Source organism: Equus quagga, chromosome 1 (genome assembly GCF_021613505.1).
Source record: "Equus quagga isolate Etosha38 chromosome 1, UCLA_HA_Equagga_1.0, whole genome shotgun sequence".
NCBI lineage: Eukaryota > Metazoa > Chordata > Mammalia > Perissodactyla > Equidae > Equus > Equus quagga.
The window spans coordinates 171,815,486-171,829,772 of record NC_060267.1 but is presented as its reverse complement, the minus strand read 5'-3'; positions in this window follow the sequence as shown (position 1 = coordinate 171,829,772).

Sequence of the window (14,287 nt, the reverse complement as noted above, 5' to 3'; positions counted from 1 at the left end):
TTAGCCGGGTCCGACCCGTGGCGCCGCGGCGCCGGCGTTAAGGTGGACGCCGAATGGGAATTCGCCCGGGCCTCTTTAAGAGCCTCTGCGCTCCAACCTTTAAATCTCCGCTCGGCTGGGCCAACTTCTGAGCCGCCGGGCGCCTCCCTGGTCCTAGGCGATCCGGGCCGCCGCCTTAACCGCGTTCCCTTCGCATCCCGCGACCTGTTTCTTCCTGGATCCTGCCCCCGGCGTCGCTTCCCCCAGGCCCTCTTGGTGCGCCTATCCTGGGCCCAAAGTTCGTTCAGATGGATGCCACGGGGACAGGCGACACTCGCGCTCCATTTCATTGTTTCCTAACTCCTCTCCATCGGCGTCATTTTTTCCTTATTTTTTTTAAAAACATTGAGATATAATTCACATACCATAGAATTCTACCCTTTAAAGTGTACAATTCAGTGGTTTTTAGTATGTTCACAAAGTCCTGCCACCATCACCATTATCTAATTCCAGAACATTTTCATATCCCCACTCCACCCCAAAAACCTACCCATTTGCAGTCCCTCCCCATTTCCCCCTCCCTTCAGCCCCTGGAAACCACTAATCTACTTTCTGTCTCTATGGATTTGCTTATTGCAGACATTTAGTATAAATGGACTCACAACAGGTGGTCTTCGTGACCAGCTTCTTTCACTCAGCACAACGTGTTCAAGGTTTACGCATGGTGCAGCGCGGAGCAGCCCCGCTTCCCTTTTCAAGACCGAATACTATTCCACTGCATGTGTACACATTTTGTTTATCCATTCATCAGTCGGTGGATAGCTTCTTTGGACTTTTTGCCTATAATGAATCATGCTGCTATGAACATTCGTGTACAAGTCTTTGTATGAACATGCGTTTTCATTTCTCTTGGGTATATACCTAGGAGTAGAATTGTGGGTCATACCCTATGTTTAACATTTTGAGGAACTCCCAAACTGTTTGCCAAAGCGGCTGCACCATTTTACACTGCCACCAACACTGTATAAGAGTTCCAATGTCTCCACATCCTCACCGACACTTGTTCTTGTCTGTCTTTTTTGATGATAAGCATCCTCGTGGGGGTGAAGTGGTATCTCGTAATTTTGATTATCCGTGTCATTTTTGAGGACGTTCTTTTTCTGGGTGGACCTCAATGATGACTTGGAATCCACTTTACAAGTCCAGGTAACCCATCCCCTTGTCATTTTGAGAGCTTCCTCCCTTACCCCAGGCCTAAGGGGACCTTTGCCCTGAGTCCTTCATGCCCTGCTGGGGCTGCCAATCCGATGCAGGTTTCAACTGGAAACCCAGGTGCCCAGGCAGCCGGTTGGTGAGAACCGTTGTGCCCCCTGCATCCCCACTCCCGCCTGCTGCTCTGAGGGCTCCGTGGACCCCAGGAGTCGCCATGGCAGGGGGAATGCACTGGACACCCTCACCCTGGTAGGGAGTAAAAGAACTGGCTGAGGAGGGGCCTGGAGGGACGGATGTCCAGTTTGACTGGCTGGGTCTTGCCCTGGAACCCGCCTCTTCTTCCCCCTTCCATTTACCACAGGCCTTCGGGGAGGTGGGCAGGGGTCTGTGTGTCCGGGTTGTCTGTCAGCCCCTCTGTCAAGAGACGTCCTCTCCTGGGCCCTGACTGGCACAGTAGCCAGACTGTTGCCCCCAGTTGAGCTGAGTCAAAAATTAGTCTTTATGCCACTTTCATACATAAATCTTTAATAATCTGTCTCCTGAGTAAATGGAACTTACTCAGCTGGTGGTGACACACAGGTACCTGCGATTCTTTCAGGGTGAGGTTACACCCTGCCGGTTGTGGCTGGGGTCTTACCATGGGGCGTGTGTCGGCTGCTTCCTCTGCTCTGAACTCTGAATTAAAGCATGGCTAGCTTGCTGGCAAGTGGGGCTTTAGAGAACAGGGTTACTCAGCAGAAAAGTGAGGCCTGGGGTTGCTAGTTCATTCATTCATTCCGTCAACACTGCCAGAGCACCTACTGAGTGCCAGGCACTACCTCTGAGCAAACTCAGAGTGCCAGCCGCCAGCCGAGGGGTATGTGGTGTGGAAGAGGGAGGCACCAGGGCTGTGGGAACCCAGAGGGGAGGGGGCGAGGGCCCAGGGCAGGCTTTCTGGGAGAGGTGATGATTGAGCCAGGGCTTAAAGGACAATAACATTAGCTAGGCTGAGAAAGAGGGGGCAAACCTTACACACTGAGGGTATGATTGAATGAAGTCTTTCCAAAAACTCCAGCAATCCGCATAGCTGAACAGGTGTGTTTGGGGCACGGTAGAAGCCAGACTCCTGGCCAAAAACCCAGGCAGGGCTCAGGCCCAACTTTCAGGCCCTGAGGTCCACTGCCAGCCGCAGAGCCAGGAGCTAGCTCCTGGAATAGGGTGAAGATCAGAGCCGCTGGGCTGACCCAGAGTAGAACTTCCCTGCTCAGTGACACGAGCAGACGGGCCTCATCCCCTGCAATGTGTCTGCACTTGTCTCTCGGCCCTGAGGCTTGCTGAGGACCAGGCCCCAGAGCAGACCCAACCTGGTCCAGTGGGCAAACCTCCGGGCTTGGGAACTTCAGGGCCAGGAGCCAGCCAGGTCATTGCGGGACAACTTTCTTCCAGAACTGCCTGCCCCAGTGTGGTCCCTGGGGGGTAAAAGCATCTCTGAGCTCCTGAGCATTCATGGTGTGCCAGACATGGGCACAGTGACGAGTCCGCACAGCTCCCAACACCCTGTGCAGAAGGTCTTACCCGCCCTCTTTGAGACATAAGGAGACCACAAGCCTAGTCCCACGGGGCCAGTAGACTGAGACACTGGCTCTTGTGACCACAGGGTCTATACCCTTTCCCCTCTGTCTGTTGGCCTCAACAGCAGGTCAGTTATGTGTGTGTTTGGTGTTGGGAAAGCAGGGAGAAGGTGACGAGGACAACGGCACTCATTCCAGTCATAGTCTCTTCAGGCTCGTGGCGGGAAGTGGATCTTTTGCTGACCCTGAAGCACTACCATGGGTTAGCAGAAGAGCCCCACTCCACCCCCAGGCCCGTTCATCCCCTCAGCTGACCTCTCTTCTGTGCCAAGTACAAGGCCTTTGTTGCCCTGGGCTGACCACCATGTGGCACCAAGAACTACTTAATCTTCTCCCAGGGTTTTCACGGCCGTTCCCAATCCAAGTTCAGTCATTTCTCATCTTTAGCTCTCCCTGCACCCCGTCTGCAAAGCCCCCCACCCACCCCACAAAGCGCCCCAGCCCCATTAGGAGTAGGCTTCACAGGATTTTCTCCTCTGATGCTTATGGTTCATCCCTCACACGGGCTCCCTCTTGCTCTCTGGGGCCAGAAGAGCAGCTTTCAATCAATGCACTTCCCGATCACGGCCAAACTTCTCCAAAAAGTGGTCCATATGCAACTAATGTGTTTGTTTCTGATCATTTGTTTTTCTCCTCCTTGGCTTTTCCTCCGTTTAAACTAAAGTCCAGTGACTTAAACATTTTGAGTTGCAACCCACAGGAACAAACAGATTTTACATTACGAACCAGAACACACACAAGTGAAACACAAATTTCATGAAAATAAGACTTATCTTTACTACGTGTGATGCACTCGGATCTGTTTTATTCTGTTTCATCAAAACATCCTAGCAAGATGCAGGTCAGGCTTGTGGCGCAGCAGTTAAGTTCACACGTTGCACTCTGGCAGCCCAGGGTTCACCGGTTCGGATCCTGGGTGCAGACATGGCTCATGCTGGGGCAGGTGTCCCACATATAAAGTAGAGGGAGATGGGCATGGATATTAGCTCAGGGCCGGTCTTCCTCAGCAAAAAGAGGAGGATTGGTGGCAGATATGAGCTCAGAGCTAATCTTCCTCAAAAAAACAAAACGAATTAAAACCAAAAATCCTAGCAAGACCTACTAAATTGATTTCATGCCCCACTAATGGGTTGTGACCTACAGTTTGAAAAACGTTGAACTATATTTTGATACCCATAGCCTCAAGGTAGTGACATTACATCAGAAATTTGTCAAGAAAGAAAAGTCAACTCTAAGGTTTTGAAACACATGCTAGAGACAATAGTTTAAAAAGAAAAGAACTTTGAATTTCAAAAGCCTATGAGATTTCCTCTTCTAGGCAGGATGTAGTAGGTTGTGGCTGGCCAACGCTCCTACCGCAACAAAAGGAGATGAAGCTCTCCAGCTGTTCCCTCTCCCCTTCCCCAGGACATTAGCCAGTTTGGGGCACTGGCCAATGATCAACTTTGCCCAGAAGGAAGACCTCTAATGGAGGAAAGAGGAAAGCAGCAAAGCTTTTAGAGGCCACCTGGTAGTAGAATGACAAATTGGAAGATAAGGGGCCTTAAAAACACAACCAATTTTCTCCACATGACATCTGCTAAGTTCTGGGCCTGACAATGCATCTAAAAAGCAGAGTAAAATCTTCCCACAGTCCCACAGTGCTTAGAAAATAAAGGCTCAGGGCCAGCCCGGTGGCACAGTGGTTAAGTTCGCACGTTATGCTTCTCGGCGGCCCGGGGTTTGTCGGTTCAGATCCCGGGTGCGGACATGGCACTGCTTGGCACGCCATGCTGTGGTCGGCGTCCCACATATAAAGTAGAGGAAGACGGGCACAGATGTTAGCTCAGGGCCAGTCTTCCTCAGCAAAAAGAGGAGGATTGGCAGCAGTTAGCTCAGGGTTAATCTTCCTCAAAAAAGAAAAAAGGAAAGAAAAGAAAGGCTCCTCAAGAAGAAAGAGCCTGCCTTAAACACAAGGCCAGCTCCTGCCTCATGACATTTGCCAGATTTTGAACATCCGTGGGGACAGATTCTGGACAGATGGATTGGAACCCTCTGAAGGGCAGAGCTGAATCTCCACAGTCTTTCATGGCTGAGGACACAGAGACCTTCGAGGCTCTCAATCGAAATCCATATATGAGGAATAGGGGTAAACCAGAGATAGAATAAATCCTGCAAAAACTGAAATCTAGCCCCAACCCAGCTCAGTCCTTTGCTGGACTGAGATGCTCATTGCTCACTCCCATCTGTTTAATGGAGGAAAGAGGGAACCCTCTGTGTGACAAATTGCATTATCTGGAGCCTCTACGCCTCTTATATACAACGTCTGCACACAGTAAAAAATAACTAGTCAAGTGAAGAGGCATGAAAATGTGAGTGCTAGCAAGAGAAAAAACAGACAATAGAAACAAACACGCAGATCCTTCAGCTATTGCAGTTAGTAGACAGGACTTTAAAATAACTGATTTGGGAGGAACTAGAATTCTTAGACATTGCTGTTGGAGGTATAAAATGGTACATCCATGTATCAGCCAAAGTTCACTCAGGATACGAAACCACACAGTAAGTGGGACAAAGAAATTTTAATATAAAGATTTATTAGTTATGAGAGGGGACTACCTACTGAGGAGAAAAGAGAACTCCAAAGGATATAGTTACAGTAGATACAGGGAGCAGCCTGTGGGGCTGGGGCAGACCAGCCAAGGAAGGAACAAACCCATATGAGGTCCCGACCCTCACCTTCTAACCACCAGGCTGAGATCCACACCTTGTTGGAGACAGTGCAGCCATGATCCACTGGACGATGAAGAAGTTTGCTGAAGTCCCATGCAGACGGAATTCACTGGAAAGCATTCCTCCTGGGTGCTGAGGGAAGCCATGCATGGAAATGTGCCACAGTATGGAAATCGCAGAAAACATCCTACAGAAGTGATGCATTGGAAAGTTGACTTCTGGGGTATCGGAGGAAGCTGCTCGTGGAAATGGAATGTGTGTTTCTGGCTGCAACATGTGCAGGAACCTTGTGCTGCAGGAACCTGCCAAGGGAGCACGTGAGAACCAGGAAGAGACGCTTCTTTCTCCTGCAGTGGCTGCCAGTGCTATCTACCGACAAAGCTTAACATTGCGCCAGATGGCAAAGGAGAAATGTTTGCAGGTGATGGATAATTACCTCCCCTATCACAGAGCACATAATTAAGGACAGATTTGGAGCTGAGAGATAATAAATTGATAACTGGAAAAACTGTCTTTGTTGAGTAGACTCTGCTAAAGCTAAACATACACTTACCTCTGATTCACCATTTCTACTCTAGGTATATACCTAAGAGAAATTAGTAAACGTGTTCACCAAAAGACGCGTATAAGAATAGTTATAGCAGCTTTAGTCATAATAGTAAAAAACTGGAGACAACCCAAATATGTATTAACTGAAGAATGAATAAATGAATTATGATTGAGTCCTACAATGGAATATTATACTGCAACAAATAAGAATGAAGGACTGAAGCATAAGAAATACAAATGAATCTCAGAGACTTTATATTAAAAGGTAGAGAGAAAAAGAGATAATAGCATAAAAGATGTGTGGATATATTCAAATGTCTAACATTCATGTCACTGGAGTCCTGGAAGGAGACAACAGAGAGAATGAGACTGAAGCAATATTCAGAGAGATAATGGCAGAAAATTTTCCAAAACTGGTAAAAGATATAAATCTACAGATTCAAGGAGATTGGTGAATTCGAAAAGGAGTCAGCATGAAGAAAACCACATGCAGGCATGTAATAGTTAAACTGCTGAACACAGTGTAAAAACTAATTTTTTATTTACACCTTTCTTCATTGAAAAAAATCCCTTGATGAACATTTTCTGGAGCTGATAAAGCTGAGCTTGGGTGAGAGCCATTCCCTGCCACATGAACACTGTGGTCGGGCCTCTCAACAGGAGACACCCTCAAGGACATTGCACAACTTGGAGCTGAGGCCAGCATCCTGAGCATCTCTTCTGATAACCACCCAGCCCCGGCTTGCCAAACAGTGGGAAAACAATCGTCATTTGTAGCCACATGTTTTCATGAGTCTTGGTATTTGAAATATTGTAATACCAAGTCAGAGAAAGAAAAATGGGCTGGATTTTGAACCTCAAATGCAGAGTTTACTCACTTCAATTTAGCCCAGTTTTCCAAAACCCAATAGCATCGCTTCTGTAAACAAACAAGACAGTTAGAAAAATGTTGTTCTCGATGACTAGAATTTTAAAACATTATTTTTACTCTAAAACAAATAATAGAGATGGCATGTAGCATTCCAAAATACACACAAATCTTTGAGATAAATATTATTGAAGTTTAGAGAACCCAGAAGGCCGTTTAGCATTAAGCCCTCAGATGTGTGGGGCAGTCAGGCAGGAAGCTTCAGGAGACGCGTTGGAGCAGCGGAGTCTTTGGTAATGAGGTCTTTGAGCCTTGACTGAGATCCAGATCTGCCTCAGAAGCTTCTTTTCTTGGCCCAAATAGATGAGCAAGGAGTTCTGTTCTAATGGGAGGTTAGACAGGAAATAGGTCCTGCTCTCTAATCTCCCAGAGGAACCTAAACAATCAAGGGATAAAGCTCGTTATCTCTTGGGAGGTGTCAGAAGCTGTGAAGGTCTGAGATTTTATCCTACTTGCAAGCTAACAAGTTACCCTTCCATAGTTTGATGGATACTGGCAGAAGACATGAAATCCTGGGTCGGAGATGAAGGATAGGTTATTACTCAGAGCAATAGTAGTAACCAGTGTATTAACCAGGGTATTATTTTTGCACAGCTTTCCTGGAGCTCAGTTCCCATAGGACAATGCAAAGAGGGCCAGGTACACCTGCACATGCGGTGGGTTGTTTTACAGGAGAAGAAGCCTGAGCTTTGGGAAACTAAAACTTTTACACTGGAGAGTAAGTATGCTGGCTCTAGAGGGAGACGTGATCTCTATCTTCCAAGGCTGTAAGCAAACCTGCCCTTTGTTTTAGGAAGAGATACCATCTCTATCTTTCAAGGCCATTCACTGTATAAACATTCCTGAAAAGATAGTTGGGAATAAAGGCAGGCAGTGCTTCTGCTTACAAAATGTGCAGAAACACGAGACAGCCGTGCAGAAATGCTGCTGACAGGGGGAAGCTGTGCTCAGACCACTCTAAGTCGTGCAGAATGTGACCTCGCCATCTCCTTTAACTCTCATAAGCCTGAGTGATGGGCAGTACAGGGCTCATTAGTCCCGTTCACGGTGGGAACCCGAGACTCCCTGAAAAAAGAGTCCCCAGGAAGTAGCTGGGCAGCCTGGCCTACAGGGACTCATGATGCAGATCAGCGGTTTGACGGGAACCCTCACTGACTCGACAACGTGAAGAGAATGCGACACGGTGCAATGCAGGTTGGTGGGCTTGGAGAGACAGGTGGCCTCCATTTAGTGGCTTACCAGCTTGTGTTTCCAAAGTCATCCTCACCATCAATGAAAAACTACTGAAACCAATACGTGAGTTTCGCAAGCCTCAGAATAAAAAGTCAATATACAAAAATCAGTCTATTTCTGTGTACTGGCAGCACATAATTGGAATGAAGTAAAACAAAAAGCAATTTCATTAATAAGAGTGTTAACAAACAAAATACAAATGACTTGCAATAACTATAAAACATTGCTGAAATTAAAGAGTAAACAAATGGAAAGATATGCCATAGTTACGGATTGGAAGACAATATTATTGAGATGTCAGTTCTCCCCAAGTTCATCTTTAGATCCAATGCAGTCCTAAGCAAATTTCCAACAGGAGTTTTTGAAAAATACTAACAAGGATCCTAAAATTTATATGAAAATCAAAAGACTTAGAATAGCCAAAGCAATTTTGAAAAAGAAAACCAGGGGCAGGCCCTGTGGTTGAGTGGTTAAGTTTTTGCGCTCTGCTTCGGCGGCCCAGGGTTTCATCAGTTGGGATCCTGGGCGTGGACATGGCACCGCTCATCAGACCACACTGAGGGGGCGTCCCACATGCTACAACCAGGACCTACAACTAGAATATACCGCTATGGACTGGGGGGATTTGGGGAGAAGAAGGAAAAAAAAAAGGAAGAAGATTGGCAAGAGATGTTAGCTCAGGTGCCAATCTTTAAAAAAAATTAAAAAATTAAAAAAAGAAAAAGAAAGTTGAGGACTTAGATGACCTGATTTTAAGACTTATTATATGTCTTAGTCCGCTCAGGTTGTTATAATAAAATACCATAAATGGCGTGACTTAACCACAGAAATTTATTTCTCACCGTTCTGGAGGCTGGAGTCAGCGATCACCGGGCCGGCATGGTTGGGTTCTGGTGAAGGCCCTCTTCCGGGTGGCAGACAACTGACTGCCCCTTCTGTCTTCACATGGCAGAAAGAAAGGCAGCTGGCTCTCTGGCCTCTTCTTATAAAGGCTCTAATCCCATTCACGAGGGCTTCACCCTCATAATCAAATTAAGGCCCCACCTCCAAATACCATCACATTAGGATTAGGGTGTCAACATATGAATTCTGAGGGGACACAAACATTCAGTCCATAACACTACACAACTACAGAAAACAAGACAGTGAAGCGCTTTATAAGAATAGACAAATAGATCAGTGGAATAGCCTAGAGAGTCCTGAAAGAAATTCACATTTATAACCAGTTGAAATTTGACAAAGGTGCCAAAGCAATCCAATGGAGTAAAGAAAAGTCTGAACAAATGGTGCTTACACAACCAGAAATCCCTATGGAGAAAAAAAATGAACCTTGACTCCTAGCTCACATCTCACACAAAAATTAATGTGAACCGAACTGTGGTACACTCACATTGTGGAATACGCAGCAGTAAAAAGGAACAAGACATTGATACATGCAACGACTTAGATGAATCTCCAGGGAATGGTGCTGAGTGAAGAAAAGCCAGCACCAAAAGGCTGCATGCTGTATGAGATGATTTATATGTTATTTTTTAACGACAAAATTTTAGAAATGAAGGACAGAATAGTGGTTGCCAGAAGTTAGGGATCAGAGGAGAGATATGCAAAAGAGAGGTAGGTGTGGTGATAAAGGACAACAGTAATGATCCCTGTGTTCAGGATCTTGACTACGGTGGTGCATGCATGAACCTATGCAAGTGAGAAAACTTTATAGAATTTAATGCACACACACGGGTACAACAAACACTGGGGAAATCTGACTCTGATGGCTGAATTGTACCAATGTCAATGTCCTGGTTGTCATATTATACTACAGTTTTATAAAATGTTACCATTGGGGGAAACTGGGCAAGACTCACAAAGGATTTCTCCGTGTTATTCTTACAACTGTATGAATCTATAATATCTCAATAAAAATTTCAGTTAAAAATGAATTTGAGATGCATGAGAGGCCTAAATGTAAATTTTAATAATTTCTTTCATTATAATTTTAAAAAATAATTCCTCTTCTAACTACTTTAAAATCCCTGGAAGAACATAAGGGGAATATCGTCATGACCTGGGGGTAGGTAAAGTTTCCTTAGGAAAAGATTTCTTAGGCAGGGCAAAGAAAACAGTAAAATAGACCAAAAAGTTGATAAATCAAATTTCATCAAAATTTTAAAATGTCTGGTCATTAAAGCCATCAGAGTCACCTCAGGCTGGCAGCTGGGGGCAGGGTGTGGAGGAGGCCACGTCTGATACTTCACCACTTGGGCCCAGAAGCAACACTCCTCGCTTCCACCCTGACTGAGGGAAGCTAGCCAACTGGCGCCACCTGGCTGCGCGGGATGGGGTGGCCATTGTGACCTTTGGGATGGGGCCTCCCAGCAATGACCCTCTACTCTGAAGAGAGCCTGATACCTTAACAACAACAACAACAACAATGGCTTTCCTGTCAAGAAACTTTAAAAGACGCTGTCTCTTTCCACAGCATTCCTGAAAGGTGGGTATTATACTGCCCATTTCAAAGAGGAGGAAACTGACGCTGAGGAAGTTGAAGGAGCTCACCCAGGTAAGAAGCTCTCACAGGTCGGAGGCAGTAGGTCCAGGACCCAACTCAAGCCTGACAGATTCAAAAGCTGCCAGTTCTGTGACTCCAGCTGCCTTCCTCACAGCAGGTCACAGTAGGGACATGCCGTTACTTGTGGAAAAAGAAAACAGGCTATCTGGAAGCAGAGAGGCGTCAGCCTAGGCAGAGCTGTATGCACACATTCTTACCATCCAACATGAGAAACTGGAAGGTAGCTGGGGAAACAACAGCCCACTTTGGTTTGCGATTTGCTCGTAAAGCGAGTAGGTCCTTTCTTGTTTTACAGTCACAGCCCAGTTTTGAAGTGTTTTCATAAAGAAAATGCTCCTGGTGTCCAATTCGGATCACAGGAAGGTTTCCCTTGAGCAAACCACCACCTTGTGGCAATGACATGACTTGCAGGAGAAAGAATAAGGTTTTTTGTTTTTCCAATCTTTCAGACTCCAAAACACAGCAGTTACCATTAAAGTTAGAAGTTTTGGCATTAAACAAAGCAAAACAAGCGAACAAAAAAAGCACCTCCCTCAGGGCTGATCTAATTAAAATAGATGTCTGTGAAAAAGACATCTGACTTTGGGCAAAGCAATCGAATCACTGACCCATATCATAAAATATGTGAAAGATGGAAATTTCATTAAATCAAGATGTAAAAAGCTGGAGTGACCCAAAGTGATCCATTTGGGGGAAAACTGATTAGGTTCCATTTTGTCCAAACTGTTCACTTTTGAAAGTAAAAGTGTTGCCATTAATAATTGCATGAGACAACAGATGTAAAGTGGAGATATCTCAGGCAAACCGGGACACATGCTTCCCCTAAATTTGTTTCTGAGGTTCAGCCTGGCAAAGATATGACCACATTTTTTAGTAGAGATCAAGTGGTGAGAAATCTAACCCTTTCCAAAAGAATAAAAAGGCAACCTCTATTGTGCTGGCAGGAGGAGTTTAGTATCTGATTTGAATTTTATTTTGGGAACAAATTTTAAGGGCGATTTCCAACCAGTCAAGAGCTTGAGCAACCACCACCCTGTGGCAACAAACGTCACTCGCATTTTGCAGACCTAGTTTGCAATGCTGTGTCTTACAGACGCCCCTGTAGAGAGGTGTCACAGTTTGATTATTCATTCACCTATTGAAGGACATCTTGGTTGCTTCCAATTTCTGGTGAGTATGAATAAAGCTGCTGTAAACATTTATATGCAGGCTTTTGTGCACACATAAGTTTTCAAATCAGTTGGGTAAATATGTAGGAACACAATTGCTGGATCATATGGTACGACTGTACTTAGCTTTGTAAAAAACTGCCAGACTGTCTTCCAAAATGGCTGTATCATTTTGCCTTCCCGCTAGCAATAAATGAGAGCATCTGTTGCTTGGACCTTCATCAGCATTTAACATTCTCAGGGTTTTTTTTATTTTAGCCGTTCTAAAAGGCGTGAGAAGTATCTTATTGTTCTAATTTGTAATTCCCTAACGACGAACGAGGAAGAGCATCTCTTTCATTTGCTTACTTTCCATCTGTGTATCTTCTTTGGTGAGGTATTTGTTCTGATCTTTGCCCCATTTTTAATTGTGTTGTCTGTCTTCTTATTGAGAGTTTTGTATATTTTGGATAAAAGTCCTTTATCAGATCTGTCTTTTGGAAATAGTTTCTCACAGTCTATGGCTTGTCTTCGCATTCTCTTAACAGTCTTTTGCAAAGCACAAGTTTTTAATTTTAATAAAGTCTGACCTACAAATTTTTTCTTTCATGGATCATGCTTTTGGTGCTGTGTCTAAAAAGTCAGTGCCAAATCCAAGATCACCTGGATTTTCTCTTATGTTTCCTTTTAGAAGTTTTATAGTCTTGCGTTTTACATTTACATTTACGATCCACGTTGAGTTAATTTTTGTGAAAAGTGTAAGATCTGTGATCAGAGTCATGTTTTTGCAAAAGGATGTCCAATTATTCCAGCATCATTTTTTGAAAAGACTATCCTTTCTCCATTAACTTTCCTTTGCCCCTCTGTCAAACATTAGTTTTGTACATTTGTCTAGGTCTATTTCTGGACTCTCTAGTCTGTTCCATTGATCTATGTATCTATTCTTTAAATATAAAATCATGCTGTTTTGCTTATAGCAGCTTTATAGTAAATTCTGAAGTCCAATAGTGTCAGCTCTCCAACGTTGTTCTTTTTCGTCAGTACCGTATTGGCTATTCTCGGCCTGTTACCTTTTCATATAAACTCTAGAATCAGTTTGTTGATATTCACAAAATAGCTTGCCGGGATTTTGCTTGGCATTATGTTTAATCTGTAGATCACACTGGGAAGAAGTGACATCTTAACAATATCGATTCTTCTTCTCCACAGACATAGAATATGTCTCCATTTATTTAAATCCTTTCAAGTTCTTTCATCAGCTGTTATTGATTTCTAGTTTAATTCCATTGTGGTCTGAGAACATACTCTATGATTTCTATTCTTTTAAATTTGTTAAGGTGTGTTTAAGACCTGGAATGTGGTCTATCTTGGTGAATGTTTCATGTGAACTTGAGAAGAATCTGTATTCTACTGCCGTTGGATGAAGTATTGTATCAATATCAATTAGGTTGATATTGTCGTTCAGTTTAACTATATGCTTGCTCATTATCTGCCTGCTGGATCTATTCACTACTAAAAAAGTTGTGTTGAAGTCTTCAATTATAATAGTGGTTTATCTATTTTTTTCTTGCAGTTCTAGCCTCATGTATTTTGATGTTCCTAGGTGAATACATATTAGTATTAATTAATTAATACTAATAACATAATTATTGTCATGCCTTCCTGGAGAACCGCCCCTTTAGCTTTATGTGATGCCCTCTCTTTATCCCTGAGGAATCTCCTTGTTCTGAAGTCTGCTCTGCCTGAAATTAATATAACTACTCTAGCTTTTTTGGGGGTTAGTGTTAGCATGGCATAGCTTTCTCCGCCTCTTTTAAATTATCTGCGTCTTTATATTTAAAGTGGAGGTCTTGTGGAGAACACACAGTTGGGCCTTATTTGTTAATCCACTGACAATCTCTGTCTTTTAATTGGTGTAGACTATTCATACCATGTTTGTAAGTGTTTTATATTTGTTCCACTTGACTTTCATCTCTAAATTTTCAATGTGAATTTTGTATTCTTTATCTTAAAGAGAACGCTTCAGATCCCTCAAAACCTGCACCTACCGCTGCTCGACATGCATTAAGTAACGGTAGAAAAGGTGCACGCCAGCCCGGCGGTGCAGGAGAGGCTCAGGGATTCCGGGATGCAGCTGCATAGTACATGGATGCACCGGGTCTTTGCTTGCTGGGTCCAAATCCCCCAGACACTGACAAACGCTTCAGCCAATGAGAGCGTTCCTACCGTCCAATTCTGACTTAAGGGGCGGGACTCCCTCCTGCCTTACTGCCTTGTCTAGAGTGGGCGTGGCTTACGTGTACGTTTGTTTATCACCTGGCCAATTTGGTGCGGCCCTGTGTTGCCATGACGA